Source organism: Balaenoptera physalus, assembly GCF_965194825.1.
Source record: "Balaenoptera physalus genome assembly, contig: HAP1_SCAFFOLD_1612, whole genome shotgun sequence".
NCBI lineage: Eukaryota > Metazoa > Chordata > Mammalia > Artiodactyla > Balaenopteridae > Balaenoptera > Balaenoptera physalus.
This window is the reverse complement of record NW_028125187.1, coordinates 100744-127911: the sequence shown is the minus strand read 5'-3', so window position 1 is coordinate 127911 and position 27168 is coordinate 100744. Positions and strand designations below refer to the sequence as shown.

General features: G+C 42.5%; 1 long non-coding RNA gene and 1 pseudogene across 2 annotated transcripts; both read right to left on the bottom strand.

Moving 5' to 3' along the window:
* Positions 1–1863: 1863 nt before the first annotated feature.
* Positions 1864–4679, bottom strand: LOC309653994. The gene is made up of 3 exons (XR_014259708.1): positions 4309–4679; positions 3195–3532; positions 1864–2006 (listed from the first exon to the last, which is right to left on the bottom strand). It is a non-coding gene; the product is annotated as an uncharacterized lncRNA (long non-coding RNA).
* A 21617-nt stretch (positions 4680–26296) lies between these two features.
* On the bottom strand, positions 26297–26845 carry LOC309653992 (serine/arginine-rich splicing factor 3 pseudogene; annotated as a pseudogene). Its single transcript has one exon. The product of its transcript is annotated as a serine/arginine-rich splicing factor 3 pseudogene (transcript).
* Positions 26846–27168: the final 323 nt, after the last annotated feature.

Sequence of the window (27168 nt, the reverse complement as noted above, 5' to 3'; positions counted from 1 at the left end):
CCTGGCAAAGCTGGTGATGCACAGGGGGAGCAGGCACACCCAGGCATGCAGAGGTTCCAGGGCGGGAGCTGGGGCACAGCCAGCCGGGAGGGTGTGAAAGCGGAGGATCTGAGCCTTCTGGTGAAAGGCAGACACAGAATATGGATGAGAAACAAAGACCAGATGAAACATGGATTTGAAAAACACACCATGCTCTTGAAATTGGGGTGGGGGGCACCCCAGATTTGAGTCTTCTTACTCCCCAGTAGCTAGTGCTTTGGCATTTGCCCAATTACTTATAAAATGTGACTGATAATATCTAACCCATAGAATACAGCATTTGGAGTGGTTTGCGTGTTTATGTTTCTATAGGGGAATAAACTTTTCTACAAGAAAAATGTATATTTTCTGAAATAAATTAAAACCCCTTTTTAAAAAGTACCGTATCGGACTTCCCTGGTGGCGCAGTGGTTAAGAATCTGCCTGCCAAGGCAGGGGACCTGGGCTCGAGTCCTGGTCAGGGAAGATCCCAAATGCTGCGGAGCAGCTAAGCCCATGCGCCACAACTACTGAGCCTGGAGGCCACAACTACTGAAGCCTGCGCGCCTAAAGCTGGTGCTCCACAACAAGCGCAACAAGAGAATCCACCGCAATGAGAAGCCCACGCACCGCAACAAACAATAACCCCCGATCCCTGCAACTAGAGAAAGCCCACACGCAGCAACGAAGACCAAACGCAGCCAAAAATAATTAAATTAATTTTTTTTAAAACTACTATATCCTTCTATACATCTTCTTGGGGAAGAACAGAGGGAAGGAGTGGGAGAGTGAGAAAGACCAATACTTAGTGCACATCCCTGATGCAGGTGCTCTGCTGGCTCAGATAGTTTTATCCCCACTTTACAAAGGAGGAAGTAAGCTCAGAGAGCTTTAGTAATTTTCCCAAAGCCAAACAGCTATTGAGTGGCAGAACCAGGATCTGAACCAAATCTGTAACCTTCAAAGCCTAAGCCCTCATCACACCAAAACTCAATTAATATTTACATTTATCGAATTACATTGCAACCTGGGGAGTTCTTGGCACAGTCCTGAATAAGAGTGAGAAAGAAAGAAATAGCGTTGTTCATCCAGTCAACCAAATTTTTTTTTTAATGCTATTCTTGTCTGCTTACATTCTTTTTATTTATGTATGTATGTATGTATGTATGGCTGTGTTGGGTCTTCGTTTCTGTGCGAGGGCTTTCTCTAGTTGTGGCAAGCGGGGGCCACTCTTCATCGCGGTGCACGGGCCTCTCACTATCGTGGCCTCTCGTTGCCAAGCACAGGCTCCAGACACGCAGGCTCAGTAATTGTGGCTCACAGGCCGAGTTGCTCTGCGGCATGTGGGATCTTCCCAGACCAGGGCTCGAACCCGTGTCCCCTGCATTGGCAGGCAGATTCTCAACCACCGCACCACCAGGGAAGCCCAACCAAAATTTTTGAAGCAGCTGCTAGATGCCTGGCCCTGTTTGGAGTTCAGCAGTGATCAAGACAGGAAGAGTCCTACTTTCATGAACCATGTAGTGGGGAGGAGAGAGAGGTGCAACTTGGGTGAGGGATTTCACCTTGCTGGGCCTCTGTTTTCTCATCTGGAAAATGGGATGGGTGTTTCTCATTTTCTGGGATTGTCCACCCCTCACATTCTCTGATTCCATAAGAAGCATTTGTTTTCCTGTTTTTTAAAATTCAATCAGGCCATGAGCTGTGATGAATGTCGTTAGCTGCTCCCCAAATCACTCTATTTCCACCCATTTCCTGTGATCAGGTCTATCCCCCAACATGACTCAAAATCAATCAAGTCACAGAAGCTAAGGGGCAACCAGCAGAAGAATTCCAACCCTGGCTTCTCAGGAGCTCTGCGGTCTACCTGGCCAGGTAAACTTCACGCACCTGGCACAAGGTGGCCATCCCTGGTTTCACATCAACATGATCTCAGGCACAAACCTCCTTGTTTTTCCATCTTTTCTTTAAGTTACTTGCTGAAACAACTGCACAAATATGAAAAAGATATAAAAATCAGGCATCCTCTGCCCTCACTGCCTACTAATAAATGATTTTCTGCCACTTTAATGATAAAGATACAATATTTCAGCATTCCGCTGCCCTTATTATTTTTCATTTTGTTGATATTTCTACTGAATACATCTTTCAATATTTTAACAATGGAACATATATTTAGGTTGTTCCACACACAGCCTTTGGTGGTAAGGGTTTTGTTGTTATATTTCTATTATGTTTCCTTTAAAAATAATTATCCTGTTTAAATGGATTATGTCAACTTTATAGGCATTTTTTATATGATACTGATGAAATTAATACATAGAGGGCAGTAGTACAAATTGATTGGAATTGAGAGTCTCTATTAGCACAGTTAAATATAAATATTTATATATATATATATATATATATATATATATATATATATATATATATGCCAAATTACATGCTGAGTGAGATTCTCCTACTCTTTTTCACTCTCTGCCCCTCAAGCCTGTAAGAAATGGAATATTTCTTGCCATATCAGTAAAAAAAGGATGTCACAGACATCAGCACTTGCAGCCCTCCAGTGTGAGCCAGCAGGCCCTGAGGAACTCAGGATATGCAAATACAGAATGCTGGCCCCAGCGAGCTGAGGTGCATATCAAAGGAATGATTTCAGTGAGCCCAGACGCTTGCATCTTCCCATACAAAGAAAAGCGCTACATTCCTCACCTTGGGAGAGCTGGTTTTCCTTAGTTAACAATCACCTTTTGATGTTCCCCATTACCTGCGCCATTCCCCTCCCCTGTCCCCTCCCCCCAGTACTTTAGCTCAGGGAGGAAGGAGCGCAGAGAGACTCGGCTGAACAAGGGACCTCCGAGCCTGGGGATGCGTTTTCAGCTGCTTTCCCCGCAGTCAGGAGGAGGGGCGCTGACGCTCCAACCGGACCCTGCGCCTCCCTTTCCCCGTTTCCCCTCAGGACGCTCAGGCCGACCCACTCCCCACGCCCACCAGGCCCCGCGAGCCAGGCCGAGGGCAGGGGCGAGAGGAGGGACCGAAGTTCCCCGGGACCAGAACGCTGGGGGCCGCTCTTTCTGCACAGCAGCGGCGGGTGGCAGCGAACCCCTGCCCCTCAGAAGCTGGTCTTGCACTGACGCCCGGGCACCAGACCAGGAGGAGGGTTGGCGCCCACTTACCCGGCCCGCGATCCCCAGGACTGTCGCGGCTTTGGCCGCCGGGGCCCCTCCAGAGCCGGCAGCCTCAGTGAGGCCGCCCTCCCTTCGGGCTCCGGGGCACTTCAGTGACGGCGGAGGGAAGAGACCCCGAGCCGGGAGTTCCAGCTCTGCGGAAACGCGGGATCCGTTCTGGGCGAGGAGGTGGGACCGCTCTGCCCCCAGGCCTTCCGGGAGGGAGGGCGGCGCCGGGGGAGAAGCCGCCTGGAGCCTCCAGGAGCCCTTCTGGGGGTCCTGGAGGGGCGGCCCGGCCTGGGGGCCCCGCCCACTGTGGCCGCAGCCCAGGCCTTTTTCCTGGAATCCTACACAAGAAAGAAAGATACACAGTCTATAGTAAATATTCACAAATGATTGTTGCTGCTGTGCTTACTATTCTATTAAAGGTGTAAAATCCATAAAACACTTTAAGTTCAAAGTTAAATATGAATTTTTACCTTTCTAATTATGTCTCTGCTATTCCCAACTGTGGTTAATGAATCAGAGACTGTGGCATCACTAGTTAAAAATGAGCTTGAGGAAAAAACAGAACTCAGGCCCACCAGACCTACTGAATCACGATCTGCACTTTTAAAATCTCCCCAGTGTACTTGTGTACCCATGAATAGTTGAAAGGTACATTTCTACCTCGACATGTCTTTTCTGTCTGAGAAATACACACATTTTATCCAGTTTGATATAAATAAAACACTCAAAAATGCATATGCCTGTGTTGAAACCATCATTCTATCATTTCTTTTCCAGATAAGTATAGTCTCTACACTGGTTTTGTGGATCACATGCCATACTCTTTTCTTGTAGTTACAAATAAGGTAGAGAAAGTTACTTTGTAAATATATATATATTAGTGGATAATTGAAGACAGTCTTCTATAATTAAAACCAGTTCTCTTAACTTGCTGTTTTCTTCTTGGGTCACATTATGAACTCTTCCCATGGCCACATGGCATGTGTACTTTTAATTTCAGGGACTGCTGCCATTCCAGGATGTGGCCATAGATTTCTCTCAAGAGGAGTGACAATGCCTGGACCAAGATCAATGGGAATTCTACAGGGGTGTGATGTTAGAGAAGTATAGGAACCTGCTCTCCTTGGGTGAGGATACCTTCCTTCCAGAATTCCTTTTCCAACCACAGGGTTTAGAGTCCTTCATTTGTAGAATGTCTCCTGGAATCTTCTGCTTCCTACAATAGGGTTTCAGATTGCAATGTTTCAGGAAAGACTGGGAGTTTGTGGGTATAATTTATCTTATTCTTTTAAAATCGCAGCCTCCCTTTTAATATACTTTGTAACTGCTTGGGATGTGTCTATATGAACTGTGTATTATATGCTTCTGTTATAGTCCTTACAATATTTTTTTGTCTTATTTTCTGTAACAATTTTCCATGGATTCTTTGGGCTTAAGGTATATTAAAAGGGAGACTGCGATTCTGGGACTTCCCTGGTGATGCAGTGGTTAGGATTTCGCCTGCCAATGCAGGGGACCCTGTTCGATCCCCGGTCTAGGAATTTCCCACGTGCCACGGAGAAACTAAGCCAGTGGGCCACAACTACTGAGCCTGCGTGCCACAAGTACTGAAGCCGGTGTGCCTTGAGCCCGTGCGCCATTTATTTTTTGGAGAATAAAACTGCCTCTGAGTGATTAAAATCTAGACCAGCTAGTCAAAATGCTTTATCACCTGTTCTTCTAAACCACTGATCAACGGAACAAGTTTTACTAGGGATAACAGAGTAATTGTATTCTGGAGTTCATATCAGCAATATGTTTTATGACCTTGATGCTGGATCACGACATTTCAATGGTATAACTGCTATTAATTGTCTGTTTGTTCAACGATTAAAGTCTCACGTGATCTGAGTTCAGACTGGAGTCATCCTGGTTGGTTTCTGTCTATTGCAGATTTCTTCCAGTATGAAAGGACAAGAGCAATACGGCTTACTTTACAAAATGTCTTCAAACTAAATGATGATATAATCTACATTCAGTTAATTTATACATACCCTACTGTAGAACAGGGTTTGTTACGGTGGCAGAGCCCGGTAATTAGGTAAAACTGAAACCTTTATCTGCAGTGGTTCAAGTTCTCTTCCTAAGAATATATTTATAATCAACATTCTTTCACAAAGTACCCAATTTAATTCACCATAGCATTCCTCATATTAACTAAATGGAGAATCCTAGGCTATATACAAATCCAGAAAGGGCCAAAAGTCATCAGCCCCTATGGATTATTACAACCCATTACTGAGACATTCAAATTATTTATTAAAGAACCACCATGACCATCAACATCATCAATTTATATATTATTGCCCCAATGCTAGCCTTAACCCTGGCTCTCACAACATGAATTCCTCTTCCCATATCTTATCCACTAATTGATATAAATGTAGGCATACTATTTATATTAGCCATATCAAGCCTAGCCATTTATTCCATCCTCTGATCTGGTTGAGCTTCAGATTCAAAATACTCACTCACTGGAGCTCTACGGACAGTAGCACAGACAATCTCATATGAAGTCTTGCTGGCAGTTATTCTATTCTCAGTCCTAATGCTAAATGGATCATTTACACTTTCAACAGTAATTATTACACAAGAACACCTATGACTAATTTTCTCCTGACCCCTACCCAGAATTTGATTATCTCCGCAGTAGCAGAAATCCAATGAAGCCCCACTTGATTTAACAGAAGTAGAATCAAAACCTGTATATGTCTTCAATGTAGAAAATGTAGCAGGCCCATTCACCCCGTCCTTCCTAGAGAATATGTCAATTTCCTTATAATAAACATTTCCACAACATTCTATTTTTAGGAGCATTCGACAATCCCTACGTGCCAGAATTATATACAGCCCAAGTCATCATTAAAACACATCTAACAATCTCCTTTCGATGAATTCGAGCATCCTACCCACAATTTTGATATGATCAACGTATACATCTCTTATAAAAAATCTTTTTACTACTAACATTAGCCCTATGTATATGAGAGTTTTCACTACCTGTCATCATACCAGGCAACCCACAGCAAACTTAAGAAATATGTTTGACTAAAGAGTTACTTTGATAAAGTAAATGATAGAGGTTTAAATGCGCTTATTCCTGGAATTGAACTTATTTCTAAGAATTTTACATTCTCCATGCTACCACATTACACCACAATGCTATATAGTAAGGTTCTCTAAGAAAGCTTCAAGGCCCATACCCCCAAAATATTGTTGTATATCCTTCCTGTACTAATAAACTCTCATTGTTTTTTACTATCATTCTACTGACCATTATTTCAGGAAATATAATTGTATAACAAGCTCACACTGGTTAATGGTATCCCCATTCTAATAAAAAACATGAACCCATAAGCTACAGAAGCATCCAACAAATATTTTCTAAAACAATCCACCACATCAATACTACTTATAATGGCTATTATCATTAATCTAATATACTCTGGTCAAAGAACACAATGGATTACAAAAATCTTTAATCCAGCAGCATCCACTATCATGACAATCGTCCTTGTCACAAAAGTAGGACATTCCCCATTTCACTTCTGAGTGCCCGAAGTAACTCAAGGCATTCCATGAACAGCAGGCCTGATGCTATCAACATGACAAAATTGCACCCCTATCAGTTTTATACCACATGTCACCATCCATCAACCTAAACATACTGTTAATCATAGTGATATTATAAATCATAGTTGGACGCTGAGGCAGACTTAGCCATACTCACCTGGAAAAAATTACAGCCTCCTCATCAGTTGCCCATATAGGATGAATAACAGCTATTATAATGTATATTCCAAGTATAACAATCCTAAACATACTAATTTATATCATAACAACACTATCTTCTTCCTATTTATACCCAGATGTACTACAAGGGTATCATTATCACACACATGAGATAAAACACCTCCCATCAGGATCCTTATCCTCAGCATTATAGTGTCATTAGGAGGTCGCCCACCATTATCAGGGTTTTGACCCAAATGAATAATTATCCAAGAGATAACAAAAATGATAACATCATTCTACCAACACTAATAGCCATCACAGCAGTCCTCAGCATATATTTCTACTTGCAGCTAACATAACCCACATCACTAACTATATTCCCTTCATTAAACAACACAAAAGTACAACAATTTGAACATACAAATCAAATAACTTTCCTATCATTACTCATCATAATAGCCACACGATTACTACCCATAACACCCATCCTATCAGTGCTGGACTAGGAATTTAGGTTAGCTTAGACCAAGAGCTTTCAAAACCCTAAACAAGTACAATTTACTTAATTTCTAAAAATAAGGACTGCAGGACTTTCTCCTATATCAATTGAATGCAAAGCAAACACTGTAATTAAGCCAAATCCTTACGAGATTGATGAGTTTTAACCCCAGGAAATTTTAGTTAACAGGCAAATCCTCTAGTCAACTGGCTTCAATCTACTTCTCCTCCCTTTGGGAAAGAAAAAAGAAGAAAAAAAAAGGCAGGAAAATCACCGGCAGAATTGAAGCTGCTTCTCTCAAGTTACAATTCAATCTGTTGATTCACCACAGGGTTTGCCAGAAAGAGGGCTCAATCTCTGTCTTTAGATTTACAGTCGAATGCTAGCTCAGTCATTTTACCTCTGTTCATACACTGCTGATTATTTTCAACAAATCACAAAGATATCGGCATTTTATCTTTACTATTTGGTGCTTGAGCTGGAGTAGCAGGCAGCGCCTTAAGTATATTAATCCTGGCTGACCTATGCTAACCTGGAGCGCTACTTGGAGATGCCCAAATCTGTAAGGTAGTCATAACAGTCCCTGCACTTGTAATAATTTTCTTTATAGTTGTACCCATTATGATTTCAGAATTTGAAAACTGACTTGGGCCACTAATAACTGGGGCACCTGAGGTAGCATTTCCCCCAGTACATCATATAAACTTTTGACTACTTCCCCCATCATTCTTACTCTTACTCATATCACCAATAGTAGAAGCTGGTTCTGGTACAAGTGGAACCCTATATTCAGCTCTAGCCTGCAATCTGGCCCATGAAGGAGCCTCTGTCGATCTAACCATTTTCTCCTTACATTTAGCAGGTGTCTCTTCAATGCTTGGTGCTATTACTTTTATTACTATAGTCTTTAATACAAAACTATCAGTCATATCCCAATACCAAACACCAGTATTTGTTTAATCTTTCCCAACTATAGCCATATTACTATAATTACCACTCTCAGTCTGAGCAGCCAGAATTGCCATATTGTTAAGAGACAGAAATCTAAACACTACTTTCTTTGACCCTGCAGGAGGAGACTGAATCCTATACCAACACCTATTCTGACTCTTTGGTCACCCTGAAGTCTGTATTCATGGCCTACCAGGCTTTGTTATAATCTCACATATCATTACATACTATTTAGGACAAAAAGTGCCTTTCAGCTATTTGGGACTAGTATGAGTCACGTCCACTGGCTTTTTAGGATTTCTCTTGTGGGCCCATCATATGTTTACCATAGGGATAGCTGTCGACTCAGGAGCATACTTTGCATCAGCTACCGTAATTACTTCTATCCCTACAGGAGTAAAAGTATCTAGCTGATTAGCAACTCTTTATTTAAGTTTTCTTTCTCGTTTCTTTTTTTTTTTGGCTGCGTTGGGTCTTGGTTGCTGCACGTGGGCTTTCTCTGGTTGCGGTGCACGGCCTTTTCATTGCAGTGGCTTCTCTTGTTGCAGAGCACGGCCTCTAGGCGCGTGGGCTTCAGTAGTTGTGGCTTGCAGGCTCTAGAGGGCAGCTCAGTAGTTGTGGTGCATGGGCTTTTTGCTCCGCGCCATGCGTCATCTTCCCAGACGAGGGCTCGAACCCATGTCCCCTGCATTGGCAGGCGAATTCATAACCACTGCGTCACCAGGGAAGTCCCTGGTTAGCAACTGTTCACGGAGGTAATATTATATGACCTCCCACTATACTATGAGTTTTAGGCTTTAGTTTTTCTTTTTACAGTAGGTGGTTTGACAGGAATCATCTTAGCCAACTCATCCCCAGACATTGTCCTCCAGGATACATACTATGTAGTAGCACACTTCCGTGACCTAATGTCCATGGGAGCAGTCTTCACTATTATAGGAGGCTTCCTACACTGATTCCCACTATTCTCAGGTTATACAGTTAACTCAGCATGAGCAAAAATTCACTTCACAAGTATATTTGTAGTAGTAAATATGACTTCCTGCAGCACTTTCTTGGCCTCTCAGGGATGTCACTACGTTAGTCTGAGTACCCTGAGGCACACACAACATGAAATATTTTATCTTTAGGCTCATTCATCTCCGTAGCAGCAGTAATGCTAATAATCTTCATACTTTGAAAAGCATTTGCATCTAAACAAGAAGTCTTAGCAGTGGAAATTGCTACTCCTAACCTAGAATGGTTACACGAATGCCCTCCACCATATCCTATGTTTCAAGATCCTACCTATGTAAATGTGAAATAAGGAAGGACTCAAGTCCTTTTCAACCAGTTTCAAGCCAACACCATAACAATTATGTCTTTCTCAATAAATGAGATAAAAGTAAAAAGTGATGTAGCTTTGTCAAAGTTAAATCATAGGCTAAAATCCTGTATATTACTAAGGCATATCACTTTCATCTAGGCTCTCAAGATACAACATCACCGATTATGGAAGAACTTTTACATTTTCATCATCACACATGAATAGTGATTTTTAAAATAAGTTCTCTAGTCCTCTATATCATTTCACTAATATTGACATCTAAACTAACTCACTTGCATACAATAGATGCACAGGTAGAGAAAATGTGAACAATTTACTAGCCATTATTGTAATCTTAATTGCCCTATCATCATTGTGAATCCTTTACATGACACATGAAATCAATAACTCTTCCCAAACCATAAAAAACTATGGGTCAGTAATGATACTGAAGCTACAAATACACAGATTATGAAGATTTAAATGTTGACTCCTCTGTAATCCCCACATCAGAGCTAAAACCAGGAGAATAATGACTAATAGAAGTCAACAACCGAGTAGTTAGAGATAGTCATTGAATATTAGTTTCATCTGAAATTGTTGTACACTCCTGAGTTGTTCCTTCTCAGGCCTAAAAAGAGCTATCCCAGGATGCCTAACTTAAAGAATCCTAATACCAACAGGACCAGGCCTATGTTGTGGACAAGAGAACTCGTTTTCCTGAGTTCAAAGACAGGACAGAGGGATATGGCTGAGATATGGGGTGAATCTGGAGCCCATGGGGATGCACTCTCCAAGCTCCAGGATAGGAATGGGGCCTCTAGGGTCCCAGGCCACCCACCACACCCTCCCGAGCACGATCTGGACAACATTCCCTGTCAGTGATGAGGCAGCCCTAATACTGGTCATGCCCCGATGTTGTGTCCTATGTGGGCCCCATGCTCTTGGGACCACATCCCACACTCTGCAGGTCCATGCTACAGGGTCCTTCGTGCCTCAGGAGTACAGACCACACAACAAGCAGTTCCCTCCCCAACCAGCAGGAGGAGGGGAGGAGAGCAGGGGCACCAGGGAAATCTCACTCAGACAACAACACCCCAGGGGTGCCAGCGGGGACAGTGATGATGCAGATGAGGCACAGACCAAGAGATGGGACCAGAGGACCCAAAAGGCAGCTGGTCAGGTCCTGGCTCATCTGCACCCAGGACACCTTTGTCCCTCATACACCCCCTTCCTCATACACCCTCTCCTTAAATGCAGATTCTTCAGATGCAAACAGGCAGAGCTTCAGACTGAAAGTCAGCTCTTCCAAAATGACCCATCAGCAAACACTGCAGGATTCCACTCCCTGTGCTTTGTGGCTGCTTCCCACTAGCTATTTATTTTACATTTGGTAGTATATATATGTCCATGCCACTCTCTCACTTCATCCCAGATTACCCTTCCCCCTCCCTGTGTCCTCAAGTCCATTCTCTATGGCTGAGTCTTTATTCCTGTCCTGCCCCTAGGTTCTTCATAACCATTTTTTTCTTTTTTTTTTAGATTCCATATATATGTGTTAGCATACGGTATTTGTTTTTCTCTTTCTGACTTACTTCACTCTGTATGACAGTCTCTAGGTCAATCCCCCTCACTACAAATAACTCAATTTCATTTCTTTTTATGGCTGAGTAATATTCCATTGTATATACGTGCCACAGCTTTATCCATTCATCTGTCGATCCTGCCAACACTTTTACTTTACTCAATTGAGACCAATGTCAGACTTGTAAGGTAATAAATTTACGATGTTTTGAGTCACTCAATTTGTGGTAATTCGTATGAAAGCAATAAAAAAACAAATACAGAGGTCCTACAAGAGCCAGGCTATATATTTATATTTAAGTATTTCTAAAATGAATTTAACCCTGTGATTGACAGCAGCAGCAGCTTCCAAGGGATCCCACCACACACCTGAGGCGAAAGCAGCCTAATAAAGAAGCAGTGACAGCAGCAGGTCACTGCCCCACACTTGGGGTAGAGGGGGATTTGATCTACTGTAGCAGCAGCATAGCCTGAATGGGAATGCATCCTCCTGTGGCACTAGTCCCATCAGCATTAGTCTAATCTGCTAGCATCTGCTGTGCCAACAGGCCCAACGTATACAAACCCTCCAACTCAGTAGCATTAAGTGAGCCAGGCTCAGTGTTTCCTGAAACTCATATCCAATGGCACTGGAAAGCCCAGATATCACCTACTGTTATGCAAACATAAAAAAAAATAACAGAAGACTGGCAACTTCAGAAAGAAAAGGGGAACAATGGAATGGGTGAAAACAAGTGGGATAAATATAAGAGACTATCATTAGCCTCATGAGTTTCTTAAATTCCCTCTGATGGTCAAAGCAAAAATTATGACACCATCTGATGTGGTTCTCAATGTATATAAAGGAAATACTACAGAAAATCATACTTTAAAACTGGGGACTATTAAGAGACCTAAATGGAAGTAAAATTTTGAAACTTCACTTGAAGTAATAAACCACTGATTCCAGTAGGCTATGATAAGTTACATATGTATAGTGTAATGCCAAAAGCAACCACTAAGAAAACTATACAAACAGTATCCACAAACGATTATAAATAAATTAGATTAAAATGGACTTATTAAAAAATGTTTAAGTAACCCACAAGAAGGCAAAATAAGAGAAACACAGGATTGAGAAACTGAGGTAAAAGACAAAACAAAAAATAAAATGGTAAACTGCGGTGGGGTGGGGATGGTGGTGTGCTGAATTGGGCGATTGGGATTGACATGTATACACTGATGTGTATAAAATTGATGCCTAATAAGAACCTGCAGTATAAAAAAACAAACAAACAAAACAACTAATACTAAACTTTCATTGGGTTATTTGTATGGAAATATGTTAATATAAATGTTTCAGACATTACATGAAATTTCTAAAAATCTTATATTTGTATTTGTATTGAAATATGTATGGAAATATGTTAATATAAATGTTTCAGACATTACATGAAATTTCTAAAAATCTTATATGTTCTGGTATAATGTTATAAGTAATAATCCTAGTTATTACTTTAAAATGTATATCTCAGAAATAACTAATTTTCTTGTCAACTGCATTATTATGAACTTTCATCAAATCTTTAACTGTGGTCATTTTTAAGTCTTTTCTCATTTACAGACAGTTCTGGGTGTACTCTGATGCTTTGGCAAATATGTTCCTATAAAAGGGTTTCATCTTCAAGAAATTCATGGAAAAGACTCTGACAAGTACAGGTTTCTGGTAACTGACTGTACTACTGAACTGAATGAATAAGCATTTTCAGAACTCTAATGAAAAACTGATGAACTCATAAAAGTGCTAACAAAAGATCAAGATGAAAAAAAATTTAATTACATGGGACTGAGTGAACTGATGAGGATGAGTATAATTTTTGTGACTTTCCGTCTGAATTAAAAAAAAAATCTCACAAGGACTCAGAGGCAAAGAATATACAAATCAATTTTCACTGCAAAGTAAAGGAGCTGTTACAGTGGAGGATTACTGGACTGAATGTCAATATTATGACATAGCATGAGTGTGTTTCATGTTTGGTAATTGCAATCATTGTTGCTTTTGTTGTGGTCATCCATGTAGAATGCTTGTTGTCAGTCTATTTATCTCTTGTAAAAATAAAATACAGTGTGTGTGTGTGTGAAAAAAATAAAATAAAAAATAAACATAAAAAAAATAAAATGCTAGACCTCATCTTTAACATAGCAATCGTTACATTAACTGTAAATGATCTAAATAGCCAAGTCAAAGACAGACATTGGAAGAGTAGATGAAAAAATCACAAGCATGATCCAACTATATACTGTCTATAAGAAGCTTACTTTAAACATCATGATATTGGTAGTTCAGAGTAAAAGGATGAAAAAGGTATATCATGTGAACATTCATCAGAAAAAGCAGAAATGGCTATATTAATATCAGATAAAGTAGATTTCAGAGCAAAGGAAATTATTAGGGGCAAAGAGGGTCATTACATAAAGATAACAGGAATAATCCACCTAGATGACCTAGTGATACTAAATGCGTGTGCACCAAACAACAGAACTTCAAAACACATGAAGCAAACACTGAAAAAGGTAAAAGGAGAAAATTTCAAATCCACAATTATTATTTGAGACTTCAACACAGCAATTTATAGAACTCCCAGAGAGAAAAATCAGCAAGGGTATGGAAGAACTGAAAACATCATCAATCAACAGGATATAACTGACATTTAAAGAACACACTCAATAAAAGCAGAATACATATTCAAGTGTCCATGGAACATTCACTCATATACCATACACTGGGTGATAAAAAAACATTAGCAGATTTAAAAGAATTAAAATCAGAGAGAGTATGTTCTCTAGCCATAATGGAACCAGACTAGAAATCAATAACAGAAAGACAACAGGAAAATCTTCAATCACATGAAAACTAAACATCACAATTCCAAATAACTCATGGGTAAAAAGTCAAGGAAAAAATTTTAAATGCATAGAATAAAAGAAAATGGAGATATAACAGATCAACGTTTGTGGAATGAAGTGAAAGCAATGCTGAAAGGCAAGTTTATAGCACTAAATTGGGAAAGAAAATATTTCAAAGAAATAGTCTAATTTTCTATATTAAAATAGTAAAAACGGAAGAGGAAAAAACACTAAACAAGCAGAAAGAAGGAAATAATAAAGATGAAACAAAAATCCATGAAACTAAAAACAGGAAAATGGGGGGGGGGAGGAAATCAATGAAACAAAAGCCTGGTTCTTCAAAATAAACAATCTAATCAAGAAAGATGTAGCAAGACTGATAAAGATAAAAAGAGAGATGGCACAAATCACAGATATCAGAAATGCAACCAGGGATACCATGACATATCCTGCAGGTTAATAAGGGACACGTTATTATGAACAAGTCTACACTATAAATTCAAAACTGTGGATGAAATGGACCAATGCGTCTACACCCAAAACTACCAAAACTCAGCCAAGATGAAAGAGACAATCTCAATTTTCCTGTAACTATGAGAAACACTGATTTTTCATTTAAAAACTCCCAAAAGAAATATTCAGGCTTAGATGTTTCACTTTTACCCAAGACTTAAAGCATTAACACCAATTTTACATGACTTGATAAGAAACGGAAGTAGAGGGAACAGTTCCTAATTAATTTTATGAAGCCAGTATTACCTTGATACCAAAACCAGACTGGGACAGTATAGAAAGAAGAAAACTACAGCCCAGTATTTTTTATGAAATTGGCTGTAAAAATCCTCAGCCAAATATTAGCAAATTAAATCCAGAAATATATAAAAAGAATAATATACCATGACCAAGCGGTATTTATTCCAGTTATGCAAAGTTGGTTAAATATTTGAAAATCAAACAATGTAATCTACCATATCCAACAGATTAAGGGGGAAAAGTCATGTGATCCTAATCATTAATGCAGAGAAAGCATTTGATAAAATCCAATCCCATTCATGATTTTAAAAAAAGAAGAAAAAAAACTCCAAGCAAACTAGGAATAGAAAAGGAACATACTGAAACTCATAAAGATGATCTACAAACAACCTATACCGACATTATATTTAACTGTGAAAGACTGAACGCTTTCTCTGTAAGATCAGAAACAAGGCACCGATATCTGCTCTCACCACTTTTATTAAATATATTACTGGAGGTTCTAGTAAGAAAATAAAGCAAAAATAAATAAATAGATAAATTTAACAGTTAAATTTTTAAAAAGTTTATTTAAAAGATGAAAGAACTATTCCTACTATGTTGAATAGGAAGGAATATATCCTACTGAATGTTGAATAGTAATATATCCTATTATATTGAATAAGGAAAACTAAAACTGTCTATATCTGAAGATGAGATGATAATCTAAATGGAGAAAATACCAAGGAATCCACAAAAAGCTTGAGAAATAATATTCGTTTGTAAATGTTTTAGAGTACAAGATCCACACAATTTTATCAAATTACATATTAATAACAAATGTGTAGAAGCTTAAATAAAAATATGTGATGCCATTTACAACTGACCTAAATAAATACTTAAATAGAAGCCCAATAAGACATTTATAGGACCTCTATACTGAAAATTACAAAATGCTGATGAAGAAAATTTTAAAAGTCCCAAACAAATAGGGAGACATACCTTGTTCATGGATTAGAAAACACAACATAATAAAGATGTCAATTCTCCCCAAGTTAACAGGCTTAACACAATTACTCTTAAAATGCCCTCAAGGTTTTTGTGGATATAGACAAGCTTATTCTAAGATTTATATGGTAGGAAGAGGCTGAAGAATAGCTAAAACAATTTGTAAAGGAAGATTAAAATGGGAGGAATTAATCTACCCAATTTCAAGATTTCGCCATAATGATGGAGGGTAGATACACAGATCAATGGAATGGAACAGAGAACCCAGAAATAGACCGACACAAATACATTTAACTTGGTTTTGACAGCAGTGCAAAAGCTATCAGGGAAGAATAGACTTTTCAAAAAATGGTACTGAAACAGTTGGACATCCCTCGACAAAAACAAACAAACAAACAATGAACCTTAACCTAAACCTTACACATCTTACACAAAAATTAAATCAAAGTGGATCATAATCTTAAATGTAAAAGCAGGACAGTTTTAGAAAAAAAAAATAGGAGAAAATCTTTGGCATCTAGAACTAGGTGAATAATTCTTAGACTTGACACCGAAAGTATGATCAATAAAAGCAAAAACTGATAAATTGGATCTCATCAAAATAAGTTAAAAATGCTTCATAGAAGATCCTTTTAAGTGGATGAAAACTCAAATTACACAGTGGGAAAACATATTTGAAAACCCCATAGGAGACAAATGACTTGTATCTATAATATACAAAGAACTCTCCAAACAACTTAAAAAAATCCAACTAGAAAATAGTCAGAAGACAGGAACAGACATTTCATGGAAGAGAATATACACATGGCAAAGAAGCACATGAAAAGATGTTCAACATCGTTAGCCGTCAGGGAAATGCAAATTAAGACCATAATGAGATATCAGAGAATAACTAAAATTAAAGTATAGTGACAACATCAAATGCTAGCGAGTACGTAGAAAAATTATATCACATCACTGGTGGGAAAATAAAATGGTTTAGCCACTCTGAGAAACAGCTTGACAGTCTCTTTTAATCCTAAAAGTAGATTCACCCTACAATGCAGTAATTGTACTCTTGAGCATTTATCCAAAAGAAACAAAAACTTAATGAAGTTCCCACAGAAACTTACACATAAATGTTCATAGCAGTTTTATTTCTAATAGCCGAAAACTGGCAACTACCCAAATGTCTTTCAATGGGTGAATGTTGAAACAAATTGTGATAAAATCTTATGATAGAATACTACCGAGCAACAACAAGGAACAAATTATTAATATATGCAAAAATTGAAATGAACTTCAAGGGAATGATGCCGAGGGAAAATTTTTTAAAAGCCAATCTCCGAAGATTAAGTAATTCATGATTATGTTTACATATTATTCTTAAAATAACAAAACTGTGGAGATGGAGAACAGATTAGAAGTTGCCAAGGGTTAGAGATGGGGGTAGAAGGTACAGCAGGGGAACTTCGTGAGGTTTTTGTGGTCCCAGTACAAATAATACAGCAATCTTGGTTTTAATCCCTAAAGATTTTTTAAAGCAATTCCTAATAAGAGGTGTCCAGATATTTAGCAATGGCAGCAGATTAGAGGTATAGCTCCCCAACATGACAACTTCGAAAGAGATCTATACTATCAATACTAATTTAATGCATATGTTAATTTTTAAAAGGCCAGTCACAATACTTAAATGGTACATATCTTAACGATATTACTCCGGGTATCCAGCTATACCAGATGGACTAGCAGGAGTTTCTGTACATTCAATCTTATTTAAGACAGTAAATCTTATAATAAGACAGTTAAAAAAAGAAAAAGAAAAAAAAACAAACCTCAACTACAGTTGGATATTCTCACAGCAAGATGAGGTGAAAATACGTAGCAGCGGTTCAAAAGCTTAAGCAGTGGCACCTAAATTTGGCTGCACATTAGAATCCTCTGAAGCACTTTTTAAAAACCCTCACACCGACGGTTGGTCATGCTAGACCAATACAATCATTTTAACTCTCCTCAGACGATGCCAATGTCTAGCCAGAACCGAGAACCAGCGGACTAAGCAGAAGGGGATGTTTCTACAAAGATCTCTTAACAATAAGTCCTCTCACCCAATCAAGATTTACCTCCCCGCAAAGGGGTAAAGGAGGCTAGATGTTGTCCATACTTGCTTAGCTTTAATTAGCACTTGTGACTTGCCCAAAACCTAGATCATGTTTCCCCTAAATTTCATGTTATTCCCTAAGTTTTTCAAACCCAAGGCTAAGGGGTTTGCCAGGATGAGATTTTAAGTGCTCACACAGGGGAAGTCCCTGGCAAACCAGGACAGCGGTCACTCTACATTGCAATGTAAAGCATCCGAAATAACCCTGCCACTGCTCCCAGATACTACTAGTCTGTGCCAACCAGTGGAGAAAAGGCATTCTCCATTACTACCATGGCAAATGCTACTGTACTTACCTTGGCTAGTCCCTATCTTTTCCAGGCGCCACTCCCCTTCACCTGCTGGTGGATGCTTTGGCCAGCTGACAATGCAGATATTTTCAAACTTTAAGGTGAATAAAAATCATCTGGAGGGTCTGTTGTAACAGAGATCACTGAGCCCCACCAGAGTTGCTGATTCCATAGGGCTGGGACCGGGCCCTAAAACTTGAATATCTAACACATTATCAGGGGATGCTGGGAAAGCTGGGCAGGTAATGGTAAAGCTGGCCAGGAAAAAGAAACCCGACGTGTCAGATCATAAAGTACGGAAGGGCAAGCCCGCCAGCAGTTCAGGCCGGTGGGGGGGGACCGGGGTCCCCAGCCCTACAGGGCCAACGGCAGACCGGCTCGGGCGACCCTCGGAAGCGCGGGGTCCCCGCGGCCGAGTCTGTGCCCCCGGCCGGCCCCGGCTCCCCTCTGCCCACCCTGCGCACGGGGGCTGGAAACGGCCGCGGAGAAGCAGGCAGGGCGGGAAGGGGGGCTCCAAAGAGGGTCTGGCGACTCGAGTCGCTCCGTTTCTCGGTGGGCTCAGCGCGCGCCCTGGGGGAAGAGAGGTGGAGGTCCAGGAAGAGGGGACGGGCGGCACTCACGTAGACCAGCAGCAGCCATGGGTAGACGGCGGGCTCGGCCACCACGGGCGACTCCAGCCTCAGCTTCTCCCCCACGTTTTCGCGCGCGGCCCCCGCACCAGGCTAGTCTGGCGGTTGGGGGAGGGGCGGGGCGCCGCCGGCGGGGGCGGGACAGGCGGGCGGGCGGGAGGCTGAGGGGAGGGAGCCTGGCCTGGGCCTCAGCCGGCGCCGCCGCCGCGCCGCCGCCGCCGCCGCCGCCGCCGCCGCCGCCGCCGCCGGCGGCCTGCTCCCGTCCGGCCCCCGGCTCCCTCTTTGTGGTCACAGGCCCGGGGCCTCCAGCGCTGCTGCCAACTGGGGCCGGCGTGAGGCAAGCACAATGAGCCGGGGGCCAGCTGAACCACTCACTCGCGGCGAGCGCCTCCCGCCCCGTGGACCCGCCCCCTCGCACGCACGCACGCACGCACGCACGTACGCACGCAAGCACGCACGCACGTCTTCAGCTGCCCCCGGCCACACCCACCGGCCCGAAGTGGAGACCCGGGGAGACCCCTCGGGGCCTGGGGTGGCGGGTTCGACTCCCGCCCTTGACGTACCGTGACACCTCCCCCCCAATAATAAGACTATAATTCCTCATTAAATATGGCAGCCGGAATCCTGGCTTCTGTTCACAAAAATGCTGTGTATTTAGCCTATGCTAGGCACCAGACCTGGACGCTCAGTACTAGCAAAAAAGGAAATGCCCTGCCCTCATGGCGCTGCCATTTTAATTGGAATAGTAGTGACAATGGTCAAGGGAGAAAATAAAGTGTCATCGCCACGGGGATGGTTAATCTCATGTGCGCACTGCGTGGGGCCCCGGCAACCACAAACATTATTCCAGATGTGGCCAGGAAGGTATTTTTCAGAAGAGATGAACACTGAAATTGGACCACTTTGCATAAAGGAGATTGTCAATGCCGTGGCGTGGGTGGGCCTCGTCCATCAGTTGAAGGACTGGAGAGAAAAATGAGGTTCCGTAGAAAGAGGGAACTGTTCCTCCAATGGCCTTGGCACATCAGCTCTTCCCTGTGTCTCCAGCCCAGAGTCCTGCCCTGACTTGCCTGCCTCACGGTCACATGAGTCAACTCCTTAAAACAAAACTATATATGTAAAAATACTGAATATATACAAGCCTATTAATTTGTATATGTGTGTATACATATTATATATATGTATACACATATGTTTATATGTGCGTGCGTTTGTAGTATATGTGTAAGTACTATATACAGTATACATACAAGCCTATATATTTGTGTGTATATATTGTATACATGTATGTATGTGTATATATATATATAGTATACATATTATAAATGTGAACGTGCTGTATATATACACACACCCATATATTGATTTATGGGTGTGTGTATATAGACAGTGTATGTACACTGTATGTATGTATGTATACAGTGTATATTTATATATAGGTGTGTATATCTGTTGTATACCTGCATGTGTATATGTTTCTAGGTATTATATGTATATATGAATATACTATTATATACACACTTGCGTATGAATTTATATGTGTATGTCCATGCGCATATTTACATATAGGTGTGTGTGTGTGTGTATACATTGTATATATGTATGTGTATATATCTTATATATATGATATATGTATGTATATATACGATGAATTTCTATATACAGTACATATATATTTTTATGCTATATGCTTTTATATGTAGGTGTATATGTGTGTCTATATGTATGTACGTGTATGTATTGCATATATTATATGTGTATGTATGTATACTGTCTATATGCACACCTAAATATCTTTGTATGTGTGTATATATGTATGATATATATGTACCTAGGTGTGTATATTGCATATGTTATACGTATGTGTACATACTGTATATATACAAACTATGCATTTTATATGTGTGTATGTATAGTGTATATGTATGTGTGTATTGTATATATTATGTGTATATGTGTGTATACATACTGTATATATACAAACTGCATTTTATGTGTGTATATATGTATGTGTTTATTGTATATACTATATGTGTATATGTGTGTACGCATACTGCATATGTACACAGCTGTATATTTTTGTATGCTTGTACATATGTACGTGTGTGTGTATATACACACACACCCCGTATGGATTCTGTTTGTCTGGAGAACCCTCACTGATACGGACACTTATGACAATTGAGTACCTGCTCTTTGCCAGCCAGGGAGCCAAAGGCTTGTCTTTCGGGGTCTCCCTTAAGTGTCACAAGTCCCAGGAGGGAAGGTGATGCTGCTCCTACCAGTTGAGGTGCCTCAGGATCAGTTAGGTGGACAGGGCAGGGGGCTGGAGCCTGGTGGAGCCCAGGTGGAGTTCTAGCAGCAGTACAGCCTAGCAGTCCCACTTCCCCGGGTGCTTCTCACAAAGACGCCGAGGGAGAGTCGGGATCTGAAGGAGGGGATGAGGAAGCTTCCGTGGGTCCGCAAGCCCAGACCAAGGCTGACTCGTCAAGAGTGTTAGAGGTCAGGACTGTGGTTACCCTGGGGGTGGGCTTACACAGAGCCATTCATATTCTGAAAAAGTATCCATTCTGCTCTTGTTTGTATGGTTACCCCCCTCCCCCAAATCTTTTAAAAACAGATTCTCTTGGTTGCTGGGAACACACATGGGGAAGTTGTGTGTGAGGGGGTATGATCCAGGGGACAGGGAGGATAAGCCCCCCACTCGTAGGGCCAGGAGTGGCTCAGCTTTGTGAGCTGAGGATGGCCCACGAGGTCCCAGAGAGAAGGGTCCCTGCTCCGTCCCTGCTCTGTGCACCCCATTCCCAGCCTGAGAAGCCCAGAGCCAACCCCCCCACCCCCCCGCTGCAACACACACACACCAGGGAGGAGAGCCAGTCACCGTGGCTCCCAGGCTCCGGCTCCAAGGCTCCCGGCACTAGGAGCTATTTTCAGCTTTCATGCCCTAGGACACGGCCAGAGCTATTGTCTCAGGAAACTCTCTGTCTGTCTCTCACCCGGCCTCCCTCCCTTCCTCCCTCCCTCCTCCGCTTCTCCCCCTCCAGCTCCACCTGTCCTCCCCTCCACCCTGCATTTCTACACAGGATGGCTCACAGACAGCTGCTCCCTGTGCCCACCTGCCACCATTCCATGGATGTCAAAGCAAGCCCTGGGGACTTCCCTGGAGGTCCAGTGATTAAGACTCCGAGCTTCCACTGCAGGGGACGCGGGTTCGATCACTGGTCAGGGAAATAAGATCCCACATGCCGCACGGCACGGCCAAAAAAATGGATAAATAAAGTTATAGTGATGAAACAGCCCTAGTGGTGCAAGGATGGGACGTATAGCTCTATGGTATAGAATAAAGGTCCAGAAACAGATATATGAGAACTTGATATGATAGAAAGTGGGGAAATTAAGGAGTTTTCAATAAATGGCATTAGGACAATTGCATATCCATGTGGGAAAAAGTAAATTAGAAAATAAAAAAAAGCAAGCCCTGGTCAGGTGTGACCTTGGGCCCAGGGCCATTGGCACATGTTGTCATGTGGGACGTTCTTCCTTAGACTCCTCCCTCCCTCCTGTGTCACTGTCACTTCCTCCAGAACCTTCCTGGACTCCACTCCACAAGCCCGGGGTGTGCCCTCACCCGCCCTGGATCACCAGAATTCCAATCCCGGCCCACCCTTCCCTGCCAGGTAGAGAACTGTGCATGGTCAATAAGACCGTAGAGGTCATTGGCCATTGCTATTGCAGCTGGAATTGTTACTGTGTTTAGATAGGGTGACCAACACCCGCCCCCAGTTTGCCCAGGACCGCTCAGGTTTGAGCGCTGGAATTCTGGGGAAACCCTCAGTCCCAGGGGACCCCAGAAGGCTGGTCAGCCTATTTAGAACAGATCTTTCACTTGATCTCCCAACCCCCGAGAGCCAGAAAGGGAATCTCCCCCCTCCTTCCATTGTAACCTTCATTCATTCATCCACTTATCCCTGTATTCAACTCCTTTATTCAGCAAGTATTTATGAAGCATCTACTACAGAGCAGACACTATTCTAGGTGCTGGGGACATAACAGCATCCCTGTCCTCAAAGAGCTCACGTTCTAGCGAGGGCAGCAAACAGTAAACTGAGAAGGTGTGATTTATTACATGGGGATGATGTCTCGGAGACCACTGCAGGGCAAGGGAGGTGGGAGAGGAAAGGGGCAGTTCTAAATTCAGGCGCTGACGGGATTGGGACAGACCTTGCCCTGGGCCAGGCTGGTTGCTTCAACACAGCTGTCCTCGCCCAGAGCCATCCTGCCCCCGCCTCACCCAGTTCTTCCGTGATGTGTGTGGAAAATCTGTGGTTGTCACAACTGGGGGGGAGGGGACCCTGGAATCAAATGGGTGCGGCCAGGGATGCTGCTAAACCCCACACAGTGACCAGGAGAGGCCCTCAGCAGAGGATGACCCGCTCCGAATAAACCCAGTGCCATGGGGGATACCCTGCACTAATATTATTCAGACCCGCTGGTGCCCCCAGATTCCTGCACAGGCAGGGACTCTAACCGGGTCACCTCTGTATCCCGAGGTGACCTAGAGTGGGGCAGCCAGGAGGGCTGAGATGAGTATCGGGGGTGGGTGAAATGACAAATTTCTGTGCCCACTGTCCCCGCCGCACCCCAGGGGCGATGGCCTCTATCTCCTCCCTGTGCAGGTAGCTTTTCCCTGAGCCATTTCTTCTTGTCAAGGTCCCTGTCGCAGGTTGGGTTCCCCGAAGATGACGTTGAGAGCAAGGATTGGAGTGCAGGTGGTTGATGTGAGGCGTGCAGGAACAGATACAGCTGCCATAGGGTCCCACAATTCCACTCCTGGGCATAGATCCGGAGAAAACTCTAATTCAAAACTATACATACACCCCTGGGATTTCCCTGGTTGCCCAGTGGTTAAGACTCCGCGCTTTCAGTGCAGGGGGCATGGGTTCCATTTCTGGTCAGGGAACTAAGATCTCACATGCCGTGTGACAATAAAAGAAGAAAGAAAAAAGAAAGAAAGAGAGAGAGAAAAAAAGGAAGAAAGAGAGAAAGAGAGAGAGAGAAAGAAAAGAAGAAAGGAAGAAAGAAGGAAGAAAGAAAGAAAAGATACACGCACCCCAATGTTCATTGCAGCACTATTTACAGTAGCCAAGACATGGAAGCTACCTAAATGTCCACTGATGGATGAATGGATAAAGAAGATGTGGTACATATATACAATGGAATATTATTCAGCCATAAAAAGAATGAAATAATGCTATTTGCAGCAACGTGGATGGACCTAGAGATGATCATACTAAGTGAAGTAAGTCAGAAGAGAAAGACAAATATCATATGATCTCACTTATATGTGAAATCTAAAATACGACACAAATGAACTCGTCCACAAAACAAAAACAGACTCACAGACATAGAGAACAGACTTGTGGTTGCCAAGGGGGAGAAACAGTGAGGGAGGGTTGGATTGGGAGTTTGGGGTTAGCAGATGCAAACTATTAAATATAGGATGGATAAACTACAACGTCCTACTGTCTAGCACAGGGAACTATATTCAGTATCCTGTGATAAGCCATAACGGAAAAGAAAAAAGTTTTATTTATAGGTTCCATCCCTAACTGAGCTGGCCCATCCCCTCCCATGGTTCTAAGTGCAGCCCGAGGCTGCAGACTTCCCACCGTGGTCTTCAGCTCCAGAGCAAGCCACCTGCAAACCACCCACATCTTCCCAGGGGCTGGCAACTCTCCTTTGCTACTGATGCCAAGACACATCCAGATAGCAAAAATGTGACCATGAAAAGAAACTCAGGCATGTTCAAATCAGGGAAATAACATTCTTAGCTCTGTTCAGTACTCGCTTAATTTTAGAGCTTAGAGTTACAAAAAAGTTGCAAAGATCTGTACAGAGTGTACAGAGTGCCGTGGACCCTGACCCAGTACCCCTATTTCCAACTGGTTAGTACCTTAGTACGACATGTTTATCCAACTAAGGAACCAAGATGGATACATTGTTATTAACTAAAGTCCAAACTTTATTAGCATTTCCCTAGTGTTCCCCTAACATCCTTTTTCTGTCCCAGTCTCCTCTGGGCTGTGACATTTCTCAGACGTCGCTGGGTTTTGATACCTTGAAAGTTTTGAGGAGGACTGGTCAGGTATTTTGTCCCTCAATTTGTTTGTCTGTTTGTTTTCGGATGTTTTCTTATGGTTGGTCTGGAGTTATGGGGTTTGGGGCGGAAGACCCAGACAGAGATAAAAATGCCATTTTCCTCAGGTCACATCAAGGATACACACCATCAACGGGACTTATGACAAACGATTTTACCCTTGATCACCTGGCCAGTATCGTCTTTTTTTTCTTGCTGCGTTGGGTCGTCGTTGCGTGTGGGCTTCTGTAGTTGTGGCACGGGGGCTCAGTAGTTCTGGCTCCCAGGATCTAGAGTGCAGGCTCAGTAGTTGTGGCCCACGGGCTTAGTTGATCTGCAGCACCTGGGATCTTCCCGGACCAGGGCTTGAACCTGTGTCCCCTGCATTGGCAGGCGGATTCTTTTCTTTTCTTTTTTTCTTTTGCAACCAAAACTTTAATCCCAAGGATTCTCACAAAACATATTACAAATGACAGCATGAAAAAAAAAATTGCACAGTAACTCAAAGTTCAGCTCTACAATATACTCTTAATCTGGCAGGACATTGGTATCTTGATAATCTCAAATTTCCAAAGAATATTACAAAGAGCTATGTATTCATGTACAGCAAACACAGAGGGGACGTATGACCTAACTCAAAGGTAAACTAACTTCCTTGAAACTTCTTAGATTTTAAACTCCCTGGACAACCTCTTGTCCAGTGTGAAGACTAGTGGAATTTTTAAACCTCTAATCTAGGGTAAGGGTGCGGCTTTCATTTTTACCTGCTGGCTTGGATTCACAGCACCTTTTAAAGACTGCTTGCTTAACTACAGCTGCATACCATATCCCAGCTACAGAAAGTCTTTTCAATGTTTGCCAGTGTTGTTTCCATAATAGTAAACATCACACTTTAGGTGGGCAGGAGTTAGAGTTTCATTATCAGTCTAGGCAAGACCAAAAATTCAAAGCAAATTCAATTTTGCTTAAGGGAACATTGTAAGGTAACAATTCTTCATATTACATGCCTCATAGGATCCATTTCAAACCATAGAGAATGACACCTTTATGTGTCACTGTCCCAAGAGACAAACAAGTGTGAACAACTAAAACATTTAAAAAGTGCACCAAGCTTCGGAAGTCTCAAACAAAACTTGAATATTCTGTACATACTCCTGCCAAATGAAGTTATTGCCTGTACACCACTCCTCTTGCAAAGTGGTCTTCCATTTCCCTTTCATTTGACCTAGATCGGCTAGGAGACCTAGAGAAAGATCGGGATGGCTTGTGATTTCTCTCTTGGGACAGGGATCTCTCTCTTCTCCTATATCTAGAAAGGGACCTGCTCTGGCTGACGGAGAAGGCTCTCCATCTTGGAGATGTGTGGGAGGTGGAGGACTCCTCCTCCGATAATCATCTCGAGGGCGACGACCCCAAGAAGGAGGCGTCACGATTTCGACTTCTCTTTTCCCCATTCGACAGGTCCACTCTTACTCGGCAGCCACATAGTGTTCTCCCATCTAGTTCTCGGACAGCATCAGCTGCATCTCGGGGATCTTCACATTCAACAAGAGCGAAGCCAGGAGGGTTTTTAGCACCCCACACACTTCAGAGTGGTCCATAATAGCCTAAAGCTCGTTCCAATTCAGCCTTGTTACCACTGTTTCCAAGATTCCCTACATAAACTTTACAGTCCAATGGACAGGAATCACGATGCAAGACCCTCGTGGCTCCTGGGTTTCACGGGCCACAGGGTGGTCCCGGGCCTCTAGAATCTGGCAGCTGAATCTGCTTACACAAGCTATCCTGTGGGGATGCTTTCCCACCTATGTTCCAGCCCGGGGCCCTGCTGTCTTGGCCCAGCCTCCCGGGTGAGAGGGTGAACCCCAGCTCCCTGGAGCAGACACTCAGAGCCCTGGTGACCGGACTCACAGCTGACGGGGCTGGAGCAGCGGCTGGACATTTGTGGCCAGCCTGGTGGTGTTTGGCCCCGTCTGCAGTTCCAGTTCCAGCTGAGAAAGAGCCTCCCTGTGTTATTTTCTCCTGGTTGTGTAAGGATC